Raw genomic sequence first — 15613 nt, forward strand, 5'->3', positions numbered from 1 at the left:
AAGTTCTCAAAAACCGGGCCACGTTCGCGTTTACACAAATCAAATTGTGCGTGTGTGCAACTGCCCTCACACAAAACCATCCCTTCTTTTCTCCCCTTGTGCCCTCCCTTGCTGAGCCACTGCTTTAAAAAGCAAATGATCAAACAATAAAAGACTTGAACACTTGCAAGTTTTAAGAAAGATACAAACCCAACTAGATTTATGGGTTACATTACTCTTTCTCAGCTGGATTTCTATCTTTCTTAAAACTATTGTATGTGAGATTTGAATAAAAATTTTTTAGACAACTGGACTTCCGGTTTGAAGGGCTTCGCCGACAGACAGGAATCCGTGATCGTGCGCGGTTTCTGCCTGGGCTCGCTGCTGGAGCGCCCCGAGTCGGCTGGTTTCGGGGCTAAGCCACCCCGTAGAGGTAGTGAAGAAGGGGGAGACTGCCAGCAGGGTTGAGAAGAGCCGCTTCTCTTCTCCTCAGCTGGTCAAACTCCCTTTCCCGAAGGCGGTAGGAGCGGTGGTCAGAAATGGCCACCTCAAAGAAGTACTCAACCGGAAAAGAACGTGCAGGAGGAAGATAAGAAGTAAAAGTTTTGGCTGACCGGGCTAACTTGAAAAAGCAATAACTGAGGTACCCTGGAATTTAAATTTTAAAAGAAATAACATCGCTCCCAAAGAAGAGACGGAAGCAGCGAAAGAAAGTGAAAAGGGAAAGGTTTGGCTTCTTTTTTTTCCTTCTCTCTCCTTCCTTATATTGACAATTAAGAATAAGAAATTGGAAAAATCTGCTTTGGCATTAATAGGCAATTAAGCTGAAAATATAACTAGATGCTAAAGGGACAATAAAGATTTCTGGACATTAAAAACTTTATTTTTCATAAGCAGGAAGGGAGAGAAAAAGAATAAGGGCAGGATCTGCAAGAGAGAGGAGACTGCCTGGACTTTAAAAGAATCTAAAGTAAAATTTCAATAAGACTTCTAAAAGATACATTTTAACTGAAACTTTGCAACTAAAGAGTAACCCCAGGAAGAGAAAGTGGGAAAAAAAAGAGCAAAAAGAAACAGTTTGTGTGTATTTGGATTACTTGGTGACTGACTTTTGGATTTTTAGCTATTATATTTGAATGACTAAAATCAATTGGGTGGTTGTTTAAATTTTTTTACAATGGCATTACTTTTCGATGAATTGAAAATGGAACTTAAAAAGTACAAAGATGCACAAGAAGGGAAGGGTTCCTTTGGCTTCGTTTTTCAATTCTTAGAAATGGAGATTTGGAACTATGAGAAATAACAAGAAAAGACTGCAAAACAAGAAGACTGGGACAAAGAAGAAGCCATCTTCAATGAACAAGTAACTATGTGGGGAAGAAAAAGGAAAGGGGGGAAAGAGGATGGAGAATTTAAGACTTAAAAAAACAACCAAAGAAAAGAAAAATAATGTGAAAAATAAGTATAATACTGGAAAACAACAGAAAAGGGGAATACAGAAGAGGGAAGTAGAGGTAGAGAGAGAAAGGGGTAAAAAGGGGAGGGAGAAGAAGAGAGGGGAGAAGGAAAGGAAAAGAAGTTACAAACGTCCGGAGCAAGATATAAAGAAACGACCTATTTAGAGATAATGGGTGAAAATCTAACTGAAAGGGGGATTCTGTAAAGGTACATGAGATTGTGTTGTTATATTTGAAATAGAAATAACTTTAAAAATTGGAAACAACATATGATTAGAATGAGGGATAGAATGGTTAGTGTAACTTAGTGAAATGTTTGTGAATAAAGTAAATGAAATAAATGAGAAAATTGAATTAGGAAGGAATGGGAACACTTTAATTAGTCAATGTTTTATAAAATATAAGTGAAGCGGGGGGGATTGATTATGGAAAGCTAATAATTGTTCCCATAGAGGTATGATATTTAATTGAAAAGTAACATGAAAAATCCTAAGATTTTAATGAATTTTAATATTAATGATAGAATTGAATTGGAATGGAATGTTGTTTTAATTATATACATTTATAATTTTTTCTTTTTTAAGAATACTGTGTGTAGTTTAAGAATGTACCAAACACAATCTGAATGGAAGCTATGTATTATATTGAGTGTTATAACTTTAGGGGAAAGATATAAAGGCTTCATACTCCAATCAGTAACTACAGGAGAAATTTTGTTTAATGAGAAAAGATAATAGACAATTGAAACAGGACAGACAAAAAATATAAATATAATGATTTGAATTGAGATGAAATAAATACAATAAAATTGAGAAAATTAAAAGAGGGGAGAAGCTATGTAGAAAATGTAAAATTGTAATAAGATATGGAATATAATATAAAAATGAGCATGAACCTGAAATTGTGTCTGCACGAAGAAATGTAACCCGGGATTATGCTGCTTTCAAAAAAGATGTTTTAATTGTGTTTCTTTCTTTTTGTGAAAACTCAAATAAAATATACAAAAAAAGAAAAAAAGAACATTCTAGACAACTAACTAGATATCAAAAGTGGCAATGGATTGCATTTCTCTTTCTCAGCTGAGCCTGTATCTTCCTTAAAACTTCCAAATGTATTCAAGAACTTTCAGAACAAGCTGTCTTGTTTAGCAGCAAAAACACATATTCTTTTTTTTTAAAATAAATTTTTATTGGTTTTTAAAACAAACATAAACAAACAAAACATAAAAACATCAGGCCATCTTCCATATATGTACATACAATGTGCCGGTTGGTTTACAAATTGTTTTGTGCTTCCACTTCGTAGTCTTCAATTACAATTACATTGTATGTGATCTCGTATTTTCAATCCAATATTAAATACATTGGTATCATTTATTAATCATTTGACTATACTTTTATTCATTCATGCTTTAGAAAATAATCATATTTTACTTAATTTGTTTTGTGACAATTCATATTATCATCCCAAATCTATCCTAAAATCATTTTGTAGATATAAGGAAAGAATACATCTTTATATATTTAGTATTTTCTAAAAGTCTACATATTTCGTTACTATACTTTATTGTCTAACCATTGATAGAATAGATCCCAAACTTTTATAAAATTGTTTATCCTGTTCTCTAATTTCAAATGTCAATCTGCCAATTTCAGCACATTCCAATATTTTCTTAATGATTTCCTCCTGTGATGGTATTTTCTCATTTTTCCAGTTTTTAGCAAATACAATCCTAGCCGCTGTTAATACATTTACAATCAGGTATTTCAAATCTTTACTATATATTTCAGGTAAAATTCCCAATAAAAATATCTCTGGTTTCAAATCTATGTTTTTTTGTCATTTTTTCCAACCACGTGTGGATTTTAGTCCAGTATTTTTTAGCATCCGCACAAGTCCACCGTATACGGTAATATGAGCCAGGTGTCTGATAACATTTCCAACATTTTTCGGATGTATTCTTGAACATTTTTGCTATTCTTGTCAGGGGAAAATGCCACCTGTAAAACATCTTATACAAATTTTCTTTATATGCTGTTGACATTGTCATTTTATAATTTTGAGACCACAATTTTTGCCATTTCTCTAGATCAATCCCATATCCAAAATTCTTCCCCCAAGCAATCATAGTTTTTTTAACTTGTTCTTCTTCTAGTTTAATTTCTAATAAATATCCATACAATTTTTTAATCACCTTTTCATCAGCACCTGTCAAAATCTTATCTAAATAAGTCAGTTTATCATAGAAACCTTCTGTTTTAGAATCTTTATCATACCTTGAATGTATTTGCGCATATGAAAACCAATTCATCTTTATACCTTGTTCCTCTAGTTTTTGTACAGATTTAAGTTCACCCTTTTCATTCAATATTTCACCATATCTAACTGTTTGTTCCTTTTTGTATATTATAGGATAAGAAAATGCTTCAATAGTCGATAGCCAGACTGGAATTTTCAAATAACATTGTCTTTTAGTCTTCTCCCAGTTTAACCACAGAGACTCCCGTATATAATGTCTTCTAAAATACCCCCGTGTTTTAGTTCCTTTATACCATGAAAAAGCATGCCACCCCAACAACAGATCATGTCCTTCTAATGTCAACAATCTAGTATTTCTTAATGTTATCCATTCCTTAACCCATATCAAATTTGTAGCTTGGTAATACAACTCCCAATTAGCCAAACCAAATGCTCCTCTTATTCTAGCATCTTGCAAAAGTTTTAACTTTATTTTCGCTTTCTTACCTTGCCATATATATTTCAACACAATTTTATTTAAATCTTCAAAATAGTCTTTTCAAGCCTAATTGGAATTGTTTGAAACAAATAGAAAATTCTGGGTAATATATTCATCTGGATTGTTGATATTCTTCCTATTAATGACAGTTGTAAATTTTCCCATTTCGCCAAATCTAGCGCTATCTGCTGTTTAAGTTTGATATAATTATTCTCTTTTAGTGTACTGCATCTTGCTGTCAAGTATATCCCCAAGTACTTGATCTTATTCATGACCTGAATTTTCAATAGATCTGCCAGTTCTGCCTTTTGTCTTGATAGCATATTCTTTGTCAAGATCTTTGTCTTATCTTTATTTATTTTCAAACCAGCCACCTTTCCATATACCTCTATCTTTTCTATCAATTTTGATGCTGTTTCTAGTGGGTCTTCTAAAATGAAAACCAGATCGTTTGTGAATGCTTGCAACTTAAATTCTTCCTTTTTAATTTTCATCCCTTTTATATCCTTTTCTTCTCTAATATTTCTGTTTAGCACTTCCATGGTTAATACAAACAACAGAGGTGATAGTGGGCACCCTTGTCTTGTTCCTTTTCTTATATCAATAGAGTCTGTCAGTTCTCCCTCTGTCATTACCTTTGCCGTTTGCTTATGATATATAGCTTCTATTGCTTGAATAAATTTTCTAGCAAAGCCCATCAGTTCCAGCAGTAACAACATGAATCGCCAATTCACATTATCAAATGCCTTCTGTGCATCTAAAAATATCAAAGCCATTTGTTTTTCAGGATGTGCCTTGTAGTATTCCAAAGTGTCCAATATTACTCTCATATTGTCTTTAATTTGTCTCTTTGGCAGAAATCCATTTTGATCAGGATGGATAAAATTATTTAAGTATTTTTTAAGTCTTTCTGCCAACATTGAAGCAAAAATTTTAGAATCTGCGTTTAGTAGGGAAATAGGTCTATAGTTCTTGATTTGTAATGGATCGGCCTCCTCTTTCAGAACAAGTATAATATAAGCTTCTGACCATGATTTAGGTATCCTCTTCTTTAACATAACTTCATTCATAACTTCTAGCAATGGAAGATTCAATGATTGTTGTAATGTTTTGTAAAATTCTGCCAGAAGTCCACCTGGGCCTGGTGCCTTTCCATTATTTTGCTTCTTGAGTGCTTCAGTTAACTCCATCATCATTATGTTGCTTTCTAACATTGTTTCAATCTCTTTAGGTATCTGGGGTAACTTAGCATTCTGTAGATACTGTTTGACTCTTTCCTCATCAATATTCTCTTGTGTATATAGTTTCCCATAATAGTCTCGAATGATTTCCTTCTTCTCTTTACTACCATAGCAAACTTGGCCTTGATCATCTATTAATTGCAATATTTTCCTTGATTCTTTCTCCTTTCTCAATTTATATGCTAACCATCTACTTGGTTTATTTGCATCTTCAAAGTAATTCTGTTTAGCACCTCTAATTTTCTGTGCTAATTCTTCTTTTTCTATTAGACCCATTTTATGTTTGGTTATATCCATTTTTAACTTAATGTCCTTTTTCTGTGGCATTTTCTGTAGCTCTTTTTCAAGTCCTTTATACTCATCCTCTAATTCCTTAGAGGCTAATCTTTTCATGATATTTCTTTTCCTTGTATAGTCTATTATCAAGCCTCTAGCACAGTGGTCCCCAACCTTTTTTGTACCAGGGACCAGTTTCAAGCACAAACACTTTTTCAAGGACCGGGGGGAGAGAAGAATCTGAGTTTGGTGGTTTGCTTGCAGACGTTTCATTACCTGACTAGGTAACATCTGATGTTGTTACCTAGTCGGGTAATAAAACGCTCTGCCAGCAAAACCACCAAGTTCAGGGAGCGCCGGCGCTGCCTCCCTCAGCCCCATCCTCAGGTGTCTCCCTCCCTCCCTCAGGTGTTTGCCTCGTTGCTCTCTCAGTCGCTCTCTCGCTGCTCCACCAGCCCAGGAAGAAACTGCTTCAAAGAAGCCGGGGATGGTGGCTTTTCCTGTCACGCAGCTCCTCCGAGCGCCCGTTTGCCCCCACCCGCCCGCCCACGCGCGGTTCAACCCAGTGCTCCGTTCTGCCTGCCTGCCTTCGTTTTGGAGCAGCTTCGCTGATAAAAAGAGGCGAATAGTTATTATTCTCAGCCGAAGCTGCTCGAAACGAAGGCAGGCAGGCAGGCAGTCAGAACGGAGCACTGAATTGAAGCGCGCGCGGGTGGGCGGGGTGGGGGTAAACGGGTGCTTCGGAGGAGCTGCGGCGACAAGAAAAGCCACCCCACCCCCGGCTTCTTTGAAGCAGTTTCTTCCTGGGCTGGTGGAGCAGCGAGAGAGCGACAGAGAGGAACGAGGCGGGAGGAAACTGAAGCTGCTGAGCCAGAGAGCAGGACAGGCTTCGGTTGCTTCCTCCCTCCCCTTCTTTCATTTGTGTCCTTGATCCCCGATCCCAGCAGCATTCACCGAAGGCGAAGAAAGCTGCCATTTTTTTATTTATTTTTCTTTGCGGCCCGGTACAGATTGCTCCACGGATCGTTACCGGTCCGCGGCCCGGTGGTTGAGGACCCCTGCTCTAGCATATGCCTTCATTGTATCCCATACATTCTGGATTGATGTATCTTCTTTTTTGTTTTCTCTAAAGAAAACAAATTTCTTTCTCCATCCACTGTGTGAAGTCTTTTGCCTTTAAAATAGTATTATTTAGCGTCCATCTAGATCTTCTTCTTTGTCCTTTCCATTTAATTGTCATTGAATTGTGATTTGCCCAAGTACTTGTTTCAATATTTATTTCTTGAATATTAGTTAACAATTCTGTTGACATCCATATCATATCTATTCTGGACCATGATAAGTGTCTATTTGAGTAGAAGGTGTATTGTTTAGTTTTAGCATTTCTTTCTCTCCATGTATCTTTTAAGTTTATTTCATCTACCATATTAAAAAAATATTTAGGGAGAGTCTTTCTGTTTTGCTTTATTGTTTTCTGTGCTGTATAGTCCAGTTTGTTGTCTACAATTCCATTAAAATCTCCCATCATAACTATATTAGCATAGTCCAGTTCAATTATTTTGATATGTAATTTTTTATAAAATTCTTGTTTGTCATTTGGGGCATAGATTGCAATCAGGAGTGTTTTCGTATTATTATCCATTATTTCCACCATTAGTATTCTTCCGTCGTCATCAGTTTAAATCAATTTCGCTGGAATGGTCTCTAATATATAAAACCACTCCTCTTTTCTTGCATTGTGTCAAGGAGGTAAATATTTTCCCTAGTTTTGGCTGTATCAACAATTGTTCATATTGCTCTTTAATATGTACTTCTTGTAGGCAGATTATATCAAATTTTAATTTTTCTAATTTATGGAAAGTTTTCCTTCTTTTAACGGCTGAATTAAGTCCATTTATATTAATTGTAATCAACTTTTCTCTTCCATGGTTATATTTTATAATTAGATTTGGCAGCTCTTGTGGATCTTGGTTCACATTGTTCTTTGGCTTCCTCTCCATCTACTGCACCTTCCCCTTTTTCAGTCGTCATTTGGCAGTCCTCTTGGAATTCAATTAGTGAAATTTCTTTTTCTGCCTCTTCCTCTTTCCCTCTGAAAAAATTCTGTATAAAATGATTCAGCTTTCTCAATTGAATCAATTCTGTATCTCTGTTCTTGCCATGTGAACATTAAACCTTCTGGAATCAGCCATCTATAATTCACCTCTTTTTTCAGTAGCAATTTGGTCAAGAATCGGTATTCTCTTCTCATCTCTCTCACTCTTCTGGGTACTTGTTTCAAAACCACAATCTCTTTATATTTCAATGTTTTCTCTCTTGCCACTTGCAATATTTGCGTTTTAATGGCTTTCTTTGTAAATCTGATGTGAACTTCTCTTGGTAGGCTATTTCTCATTGCATATCTTGTGAAGACTCGATAAACCTCATCTATTCCATCCATCATCTTCTCTTCAGTTATTTCCAAAGCTTCAGCCAATATTTCTATCATTATCTCAGCTAGATTTTGTTATTTTTCTTCCTCTATGTTTTGGAATTTGAGATAAAATTCTGATCTGTCCATCTCCCATCTCAGCATACCACTTTTATCTTGTTCAATCACAGTTAATCTGATATCAATGTCTCCAATCTTTGTCTATCTCTTTGTTTATCTTCTTCAATTTTTAGTAGTCTCTCATCATACTTCATCATCATTTGTTGGATGTTCTTGACTTTTTCATCGGGTTTCCCTGTTCTTTGTTCAATGTTCTCTGTTCTTTGTCTGATGTTCTCTATTCTCTTTTCAATATTCTCTGATCTTGTTTGAATGTTTTGAATTCCTTGCATAATCATCTGCAGGGTCACTTTTTCTTTTCCTTGTTCTTTCTCTTGCCTTAACATTGTTTGTATTGAACGTTGTCCTCCAGATGGTGGAGAGGAGGAAGTAGAAGAACCAGGAGCTGTTAATTTCCTACTCATTTCGAACAATTCAAAATCTTCAGGTTCTTCTAGACCAGGGGTGTCCAACCTTTCACCTTCCCTGGGCCACATTAGAAGATGAAAATTTGGTTTGGGCCACACATAAAATAAAATAACAGTAACGATACCTGATCATCCAAAAAAAACCATAGAAAACATAGTTAACATATTAAATTTATTTGGAAATGAAGTTAGTGAGATGTTTGACATTGTTTCTCAGCCACCAATGCATCCATATTTGCTTCGATGGAACTTGTTGCAATTATCAGTGAGCGTTCAAGGTGCTCATCAGATATTTTGGTTCTAGTTTTATTCTTTGTGTGCTTCATCCTTGAAAATAGCTGCTCACAAATGTAGGTGCTTCCAAATAGCGATGACATGAATAAGGCATGACTGTGAAGTGAAGGATATTTTTCTCTGGGAAGATATATCTTATAGAAGTCCATTAAAGAGACACAGTCAAATTTTTCTTTCAGTTGAATGTCAGATTGGAGCTCTATGCATTCCATTTGCAAATTGGCAGGTAATATATTAATGTCCACTGAAAATGAAGTTGCAAATATCAGAAAAGATGGCTGATTTTTTCTAAAATCTTGAAACCTGTTCTGAAATTCCTGTACCAAATTGAAAAGCAAGGCTGCATATTTTTCCATGTTCACAGAGGCGTGTTTAGCCAATGTGCTAAAATGCATCAAATTTTTTGCCTTCATTTGAGAATGCCATAGTTTCAGTTTCATTTTGAACGCTGTTATACTTTGAAACATTGTGCTGATCAATTGGTTTTCACCTTGAAGACGCATGTTTAACTCATTTAAATGAGTGGTCAAGTCGACTAAAAATGCCAAATCTGTGAGCCAGTTTTCATCTTCAAGTTCTAGTTAAAGAGGGGAATAACATAAGGACAAGAAGAGTCTTAGGGGGAAACAGATTCATCAAGCAAGAAGGGAAATGTCTTGTGCACCAAGAACCAGGTTTACAGTAGTTCTTCCATTACACCTCAGTATATTTTCCAGAGAATAAATTTTGGCTTCTAGTCTCTTGTTGAGACCACCAGGGACCCCAAGGTAGCATCCTGTAGATCAGATTTCAAAGCCTAGCAAGATGGGGAAACCTCTGCATTGATAGATTTTGCCATAAATATTAATGAACTGGCCAACTCTTCTAGTCTGGTCAACTATCAAAAGCCTTAGATTTTCTCTACTATAAATTCAGTTTTTCCAGGTGTCTTCTCAAGTCTTCAGAGCTCAGTTTTAGCAGCACACAGAACCTGGATCCCAAACCAGTCACAACATCTTCTGATCATTTCTTTTAATGTTGAGCCTATCCTTCTGTTGCACCCTAAACTCCCTGTTTACAAAAAGCATCTCCAAACTCACTTGGCCATCACTTTCTGGACATTGTTAGCATATAGTGTGGGGTTCGCAGCGGCGGCGGCAGAAGCGGGGGCGGCGGCGGGGGCGGCAGAAGCAGCAGCGGCAGCGGGGGCAGAAGCGGGGCGGGGGCAGAAGCGGCGGCGGCAGAAGCAGCAGCGGCAGCGGAGGCAGAAGCGGCGGCAGGGGCAGCAGCGGCGGCAGAAGCGCCTCATGCCTGCCTCTCCTCCTCCTCGCTGGCTCTTGCACAAAGGTTGGGGTGGGCACTGGGCCGCATTATGAGGCGACCTGGGCCGCATGCGGCCCGTGGGCCGCGGGTTGGACAAGCCTGTTCTAGACCTTAATCCAATTGTGAAGTAACCAATTGCAATTCCAAATAAAAATAGTAGGGAAAAAGAAGCCAAATAGTAATAATAATTAAAAAAGAGAAAAGAATTTCTTCAGGTTCTTGTATACCTTAATCCAATCGATTAGTTAGATAACAATGAAAATTCAAAAATGAAGGAAAAAACCATAAACATACACAAATGAGAAAAAGTTGTAAAATCCTAAAAAAGATGGAAAAGTGAAGAATAAAAAGCTTTTAAAAAGGAAAAATTCTTCAGGTTCTTCAACACCTTAATCCAATTCTCATTCTGAGAAGCACAGAGCTGAAGACACAAGCCTGAAGATGATGAATGAGACTTCATCGAAACGTTGCCTAGATACTTCCAATCTTACGTGGGATAAAACCCGAATAACCAAAGATCCATATATATTATATTATATATATAGATATATAGATATAGATGATATAGATATAGATATAGATATAGATATATAGATATAGATTAGATATAGATATAGATACATGTAAGTACCGTGAAAACTTAAGAAAACACACGCACGCACGTACATACATACATACATACATACATACATATATATATATATATGTTTTCTGAGGTTCTCAGGGTATTTGTATGTAGATCTTTGGTTATTCGGGTTTTCTCCCGCGTAAGATTGGAAGTATCTAGGCAACGCTTCGATGAAGTCTCATTCATCATCTTCAGGCTTGTGTCTTCAGCTCTGTGCTTCTCAGAGTGATGTGAGCTTGCAGCTGCTTCCTTTTAACTGCTAGTGGGGGTGTGACTTGATTGGGTGGGGGCTTGGCTGTGTTCTGATTGGGTGGGGGGTTGACCGTGTTCTGATTGGCTGGAGGCGTGTTCTGTTCAGGCGGGGGCTTGGTTGTGCTCAGGTTAGTCTTAGTTGTTGGGGGATTTGAGCTGGTGAGCTGTGATCCTGCTTTTTGGCTTCGAGTTCGTGGTCGTGCTGCATCTTCATGGTGGGGGTCAGTTCGCTTCATGTATGGCTCGGAGGGGTTTGAAGTGGGTAGTGATGCAGCTGCAGTGCAGCTTCTGGTCCGTGGTCGTGTCTCATCTTCTGTGTGGGTGTGAGTCTGCTTTTTACATGGAAGTGTGGTGGTGGCATCTTGTGTGGCTCTCATGGGTGTGGGTCTGGTGTCATTCTTCATGTTAGGTACTCGTCTGTTCATGAGGGCGGGTTTCCAAATGGCTGGTAGGAGGGAGGTGTCATCTCTTTTATTCATGCTGTGTGGGCGTTTTTCTATCTCTATGGCTTCTCGGATTATTCTGTTGTTGAAGTGTTCGGTTTTGGCGATAGTTCTGGTATTTTTAAAGTCAATCTCATGTCCTGTGGCTTTGAGGTGTTGGACCAGGGAAGAGGTTGGTTCTTCTTTTTTGATTGAGTTCTTATGTTCTTCAATGCGTGCACTTATTCTTCTGTTAGTTTGTCCAATGTATGTGGTGGGGCAGGCAGTGCAAGGGATTTTGTATACTCCTTGGTTTTCTAACTCGGTTTTGTCCTTAGGGTTTCTTAGGATGGTGGATATCTTTCTGTTTGTGCAGAATGCTGTCTTAATGTTGTGTTTTTGGAGGATCTTGCTGATTTTGTCTGTAATGCCTTTTATATATGGGAGGAGGGCTTTGCCATTCTCTTGTTCTCTGGCTTGGATTTTGGTTGGGGTTTCTTTTTGGATTAGATGGGTAATCTTCTTTCTTTGGAATCCATTGGCTGTTAGTACGTTGGTGAGAGTGTGTAGTTCGGTCTCTAGGTGTTGTTCGTCGGTTAAGCATTTTGTTCTGGAGATGAGTGTCTCGGCTACGGAATTGATCTGTGCTGGGTGGTGGTGTGAGAGTGCGTGTAGATAGCGGTTTGTATTTGTTTTCTTCTGGTAGATGGTGTGTCCTAGGGAGCCATTGGGTTTTTTGTATACCAAGACATCTAGGAAGGGAAGTTGATTGTTAGCTTCTGTTTCCATGGTGAATTGTATTTTGGGGTGTAGGCTGTTGAGGTGTGTGAGGAAGTTGTTCAGTTTTTCTTTCCCGTGTGGCCAGATTATGAAGGTGTCATCTACATATCTGAGCCAGAGTTTGGGTTTGTGATCATATTTTTCTAGAGCTTGTGTTTCAAAGTGTTCCATGTAGAGGTTTGCGATGACAGGTGAGAGGAGTGATCCCATGGGTGCTCCTTCTATTTGTTTGTATTTTTGTCCGTTGTAGGTGAAGTATGTATTGGATAGGCAGTGGTTGGTCAGATCTAGGATGTGCTTGGGGGGGTTGTATTTGTTTTGGATGGCTGTCAAGGCTTCTTTTATTGACACTTGGGTGAAGAGGGATATGACATCAAAGCTTACTAGTAGGTCGCTGGGTTGTAAGTTTTGTTTCTTTATGATCTCGATGAACTGGAATGAGTTTCTTACATGTGAGTTGATGGATTCTGCATAGGGCTGTAGTTGTTTGGCGAGAAATTTGGCTAGGTTTTGTAGAGGTGAGCCTATGGAGCTGACTATTGGTCTAAGTGGGGTTCCTTCTTTGTGTATCTTGGGGAGACCATAAAGCTTAGGGCATCTGGATGATTTCTCTCTGGGTATGATTCTTTGCTGGATTTCTTCACTGACCCCCACCATGAAGATGCGGCACGACCACCAATTCGAAGCCAAAAAGCAGGATCACAGCTCACCAGCTCAAATCCCCCAGCAACTAAGACTAACCTGAGCACAACCAAGTCCCCACCTGAACAGAACACGCCTCCAGCCAATCAGAACACGGCCAACCCCCAACCAATCAGAACACAGCCAAACCCCCTACCAATGAGAACACACCCCACCCAATCAGAACACAGCCAAGCCCCCACCCAATCAAGTCACACCCCACTAGCAGTTAAAAGGAAGAAGCAGCTGCAAGCTCACATCACTCTGAGAAGCACAGAGCCGAAGACACAAGCCTGAAGATGATGAATGAGACTTCATCGAAGCGTTGCCTAGATACTTCCAATCTTACGCGGGAAAAAACCCGAATAACCAAAGATCCACATACAAATACCATGAGAACCTCAGAAAACACACACACACACATTACATATATATATATATATATATATATATATATATATATATATATATATATATATATATATATATATATATGGTTTTTCTCCTGCGTAAAATTGGAAATATTTCAAAACGTTGCCAAAATACTTCCAATTTTACACAGGAGAAAACCCGAATAACCAAAGATCCACATACAAATACCCGCAAAAACCTCATATATATATATGACCAGCTGCCTATCTCAATTGTGTAAACTCAATGCAGTATGCATGGAGGAAGAACAAAAACTGCACTTGATTTAATGCAATTGAAATTAAAACATATGACCAGCTGCCTATCTCAATTGTGTAAACTCAATGCAGTATGCATGGAGGAAGAACAAAAACTGCATTTGATTTAATGCAATTGAAATTAAAACATAGTTAATATGTACCGATAGAAGAGAATATATGTAGCTCAGAACAGAACTGTGGAGACCTCAGTGTTCTCCGAGCTTGGTGGTTTTCTTGCAGACATTTCATTACCAAACTAGGTAACATCATCAGTACTGGATGAGAGTGGAATTTGCACTGGTGGTGTTATACTAGTTCAGTAATGAAACGTCTGCAAATAAACCACCAAGCTCAGAGAGCACCAAAGACCCCATAGTTAAAATGCCTCCATATTTTACAATGTTTACTATCAATTTAGAATTATACAATTTGTTGTATTTGAAGAACTTGGCAAGTTAATCATTTAAAGCCCTAAAACTTTACATTGTATACCTTTGATACACTTAATATCCTAGTATGGAGGACAAATTATACAACTTTAAAGGCATCTAAAACCGAAAAACCCGAATCTATGTCTTTATTCGATCTAGGAAGGAGAAACTTTATCTTACTTCTTTCTGATGTGGTCGCTTGATAACTCGACTGCTTACAATAGAATAAAAGCGTAAGTATAAAAACATTTAAGTATTAAGTTTAAAATTAGCAACAATTAAGTAAAAGATTAAAATCAAGACCATAAAACAGTACAGAGTTAGGGTTTTTTACAAGTTAAAATACCCAAGTTGAATTCAATTCCTGATGATATAACATGTTCATAAGTAGTTTCATTGATAACAATATGGACATTCTTTGGTGGTTTCCGTAACCAGTTTAGTGTAGTGATTAAGGCGCTGGCTTAGAAACCAGGAGACTGTAAGTTCTTGGACATGAAAGCCGAGTGGGTGACTTTGGGCCAGTGCCTCTTTCTGAGCCCAGCCCACCTCACAGGGTTGTTATGAGGAAAATAAAAGGCAGGTGAATTTATGTTTTAACAATAATACATGCAGCATAAAAATCTAATAAATAGTTTGCCATTCAAATTATACCCAATTTTTCATTTTGACTAAAGAGGTTTTTCCCTGCCTTGCCTTTATTTTTTCCTCATCGAATAATTCTTAAAACTCCGCACTTCACACAATCATGATTAAGCTACTAACCAATTCTGCTTTGATGGGGTGTACAATACAGTTAGTCCTCATCTTACGTCCACAATTGACCCCCAACTTTTAGATTGCTAAGTGAGAAATTCATTAAGGTTTTTTTGCACCATTTTACAACTTTTCTTGCAAACATTTGTTAAATGAATCACTGCGGTTAAATTAGTTAACACGGTTGTTAAATGGGTTTCCCCATTGACTTTGCTTGCCTGAAGGCTGTAAAAGGGGAATCACATGGCCCCAAGACAACTGCAACCATCATAAATGTGAGTCACTTGTCAAGCATGCAAAATGTAAATCAAGTGACCACGGGGAGGCTGCAGTGATCATCAGTGTGAAAAACGGTCATAAGAAGTCACTTTTTTAAATGCCCTTGAAACTTCGAAAGGTCACTAAGTGAGCTTTTTAAATCGAGGAGTAACTGTACTGTAATCCCGCCTGGTTAGCTTTTAGCTCTCAGTCCAACCACGCGCGTTTTATACAGAAGCAAACCACATTTTTTAAAATTGAAGTTCATTTTGCTGCCCCCTACCGGCAGTGCCGGGGGACTAAAGTCTTTCTTCGAACAGGGCGGGGCCTCCTCTGCCTCACACGATCACTTACTTCGCATCGCATGATCGCTGTACTTTCGCCCCTTCCTTTAGAAAGGAACGCCGATACCCTGGTCACGTGGTCCAAGAAGCCGTGAGGGGGCGGGTTATGCCCTTACATGTATTTGCTACAAAAACAGTTTTGCGCA

Source organism: Notechis scutatus, chromosome Z, assembly GCF_049901735.1.
Source record: "Notechis scutatus isolate UNSWTSFEM ecotype Mainland chromosome Z, rNotScu1.2, whole genome shotgun sequence".
NCBI lineage: Eukaryota > Metazoa > Chordata > Lepidosauria > Squamata > Elapidae > Notechis > Notechis scutatus.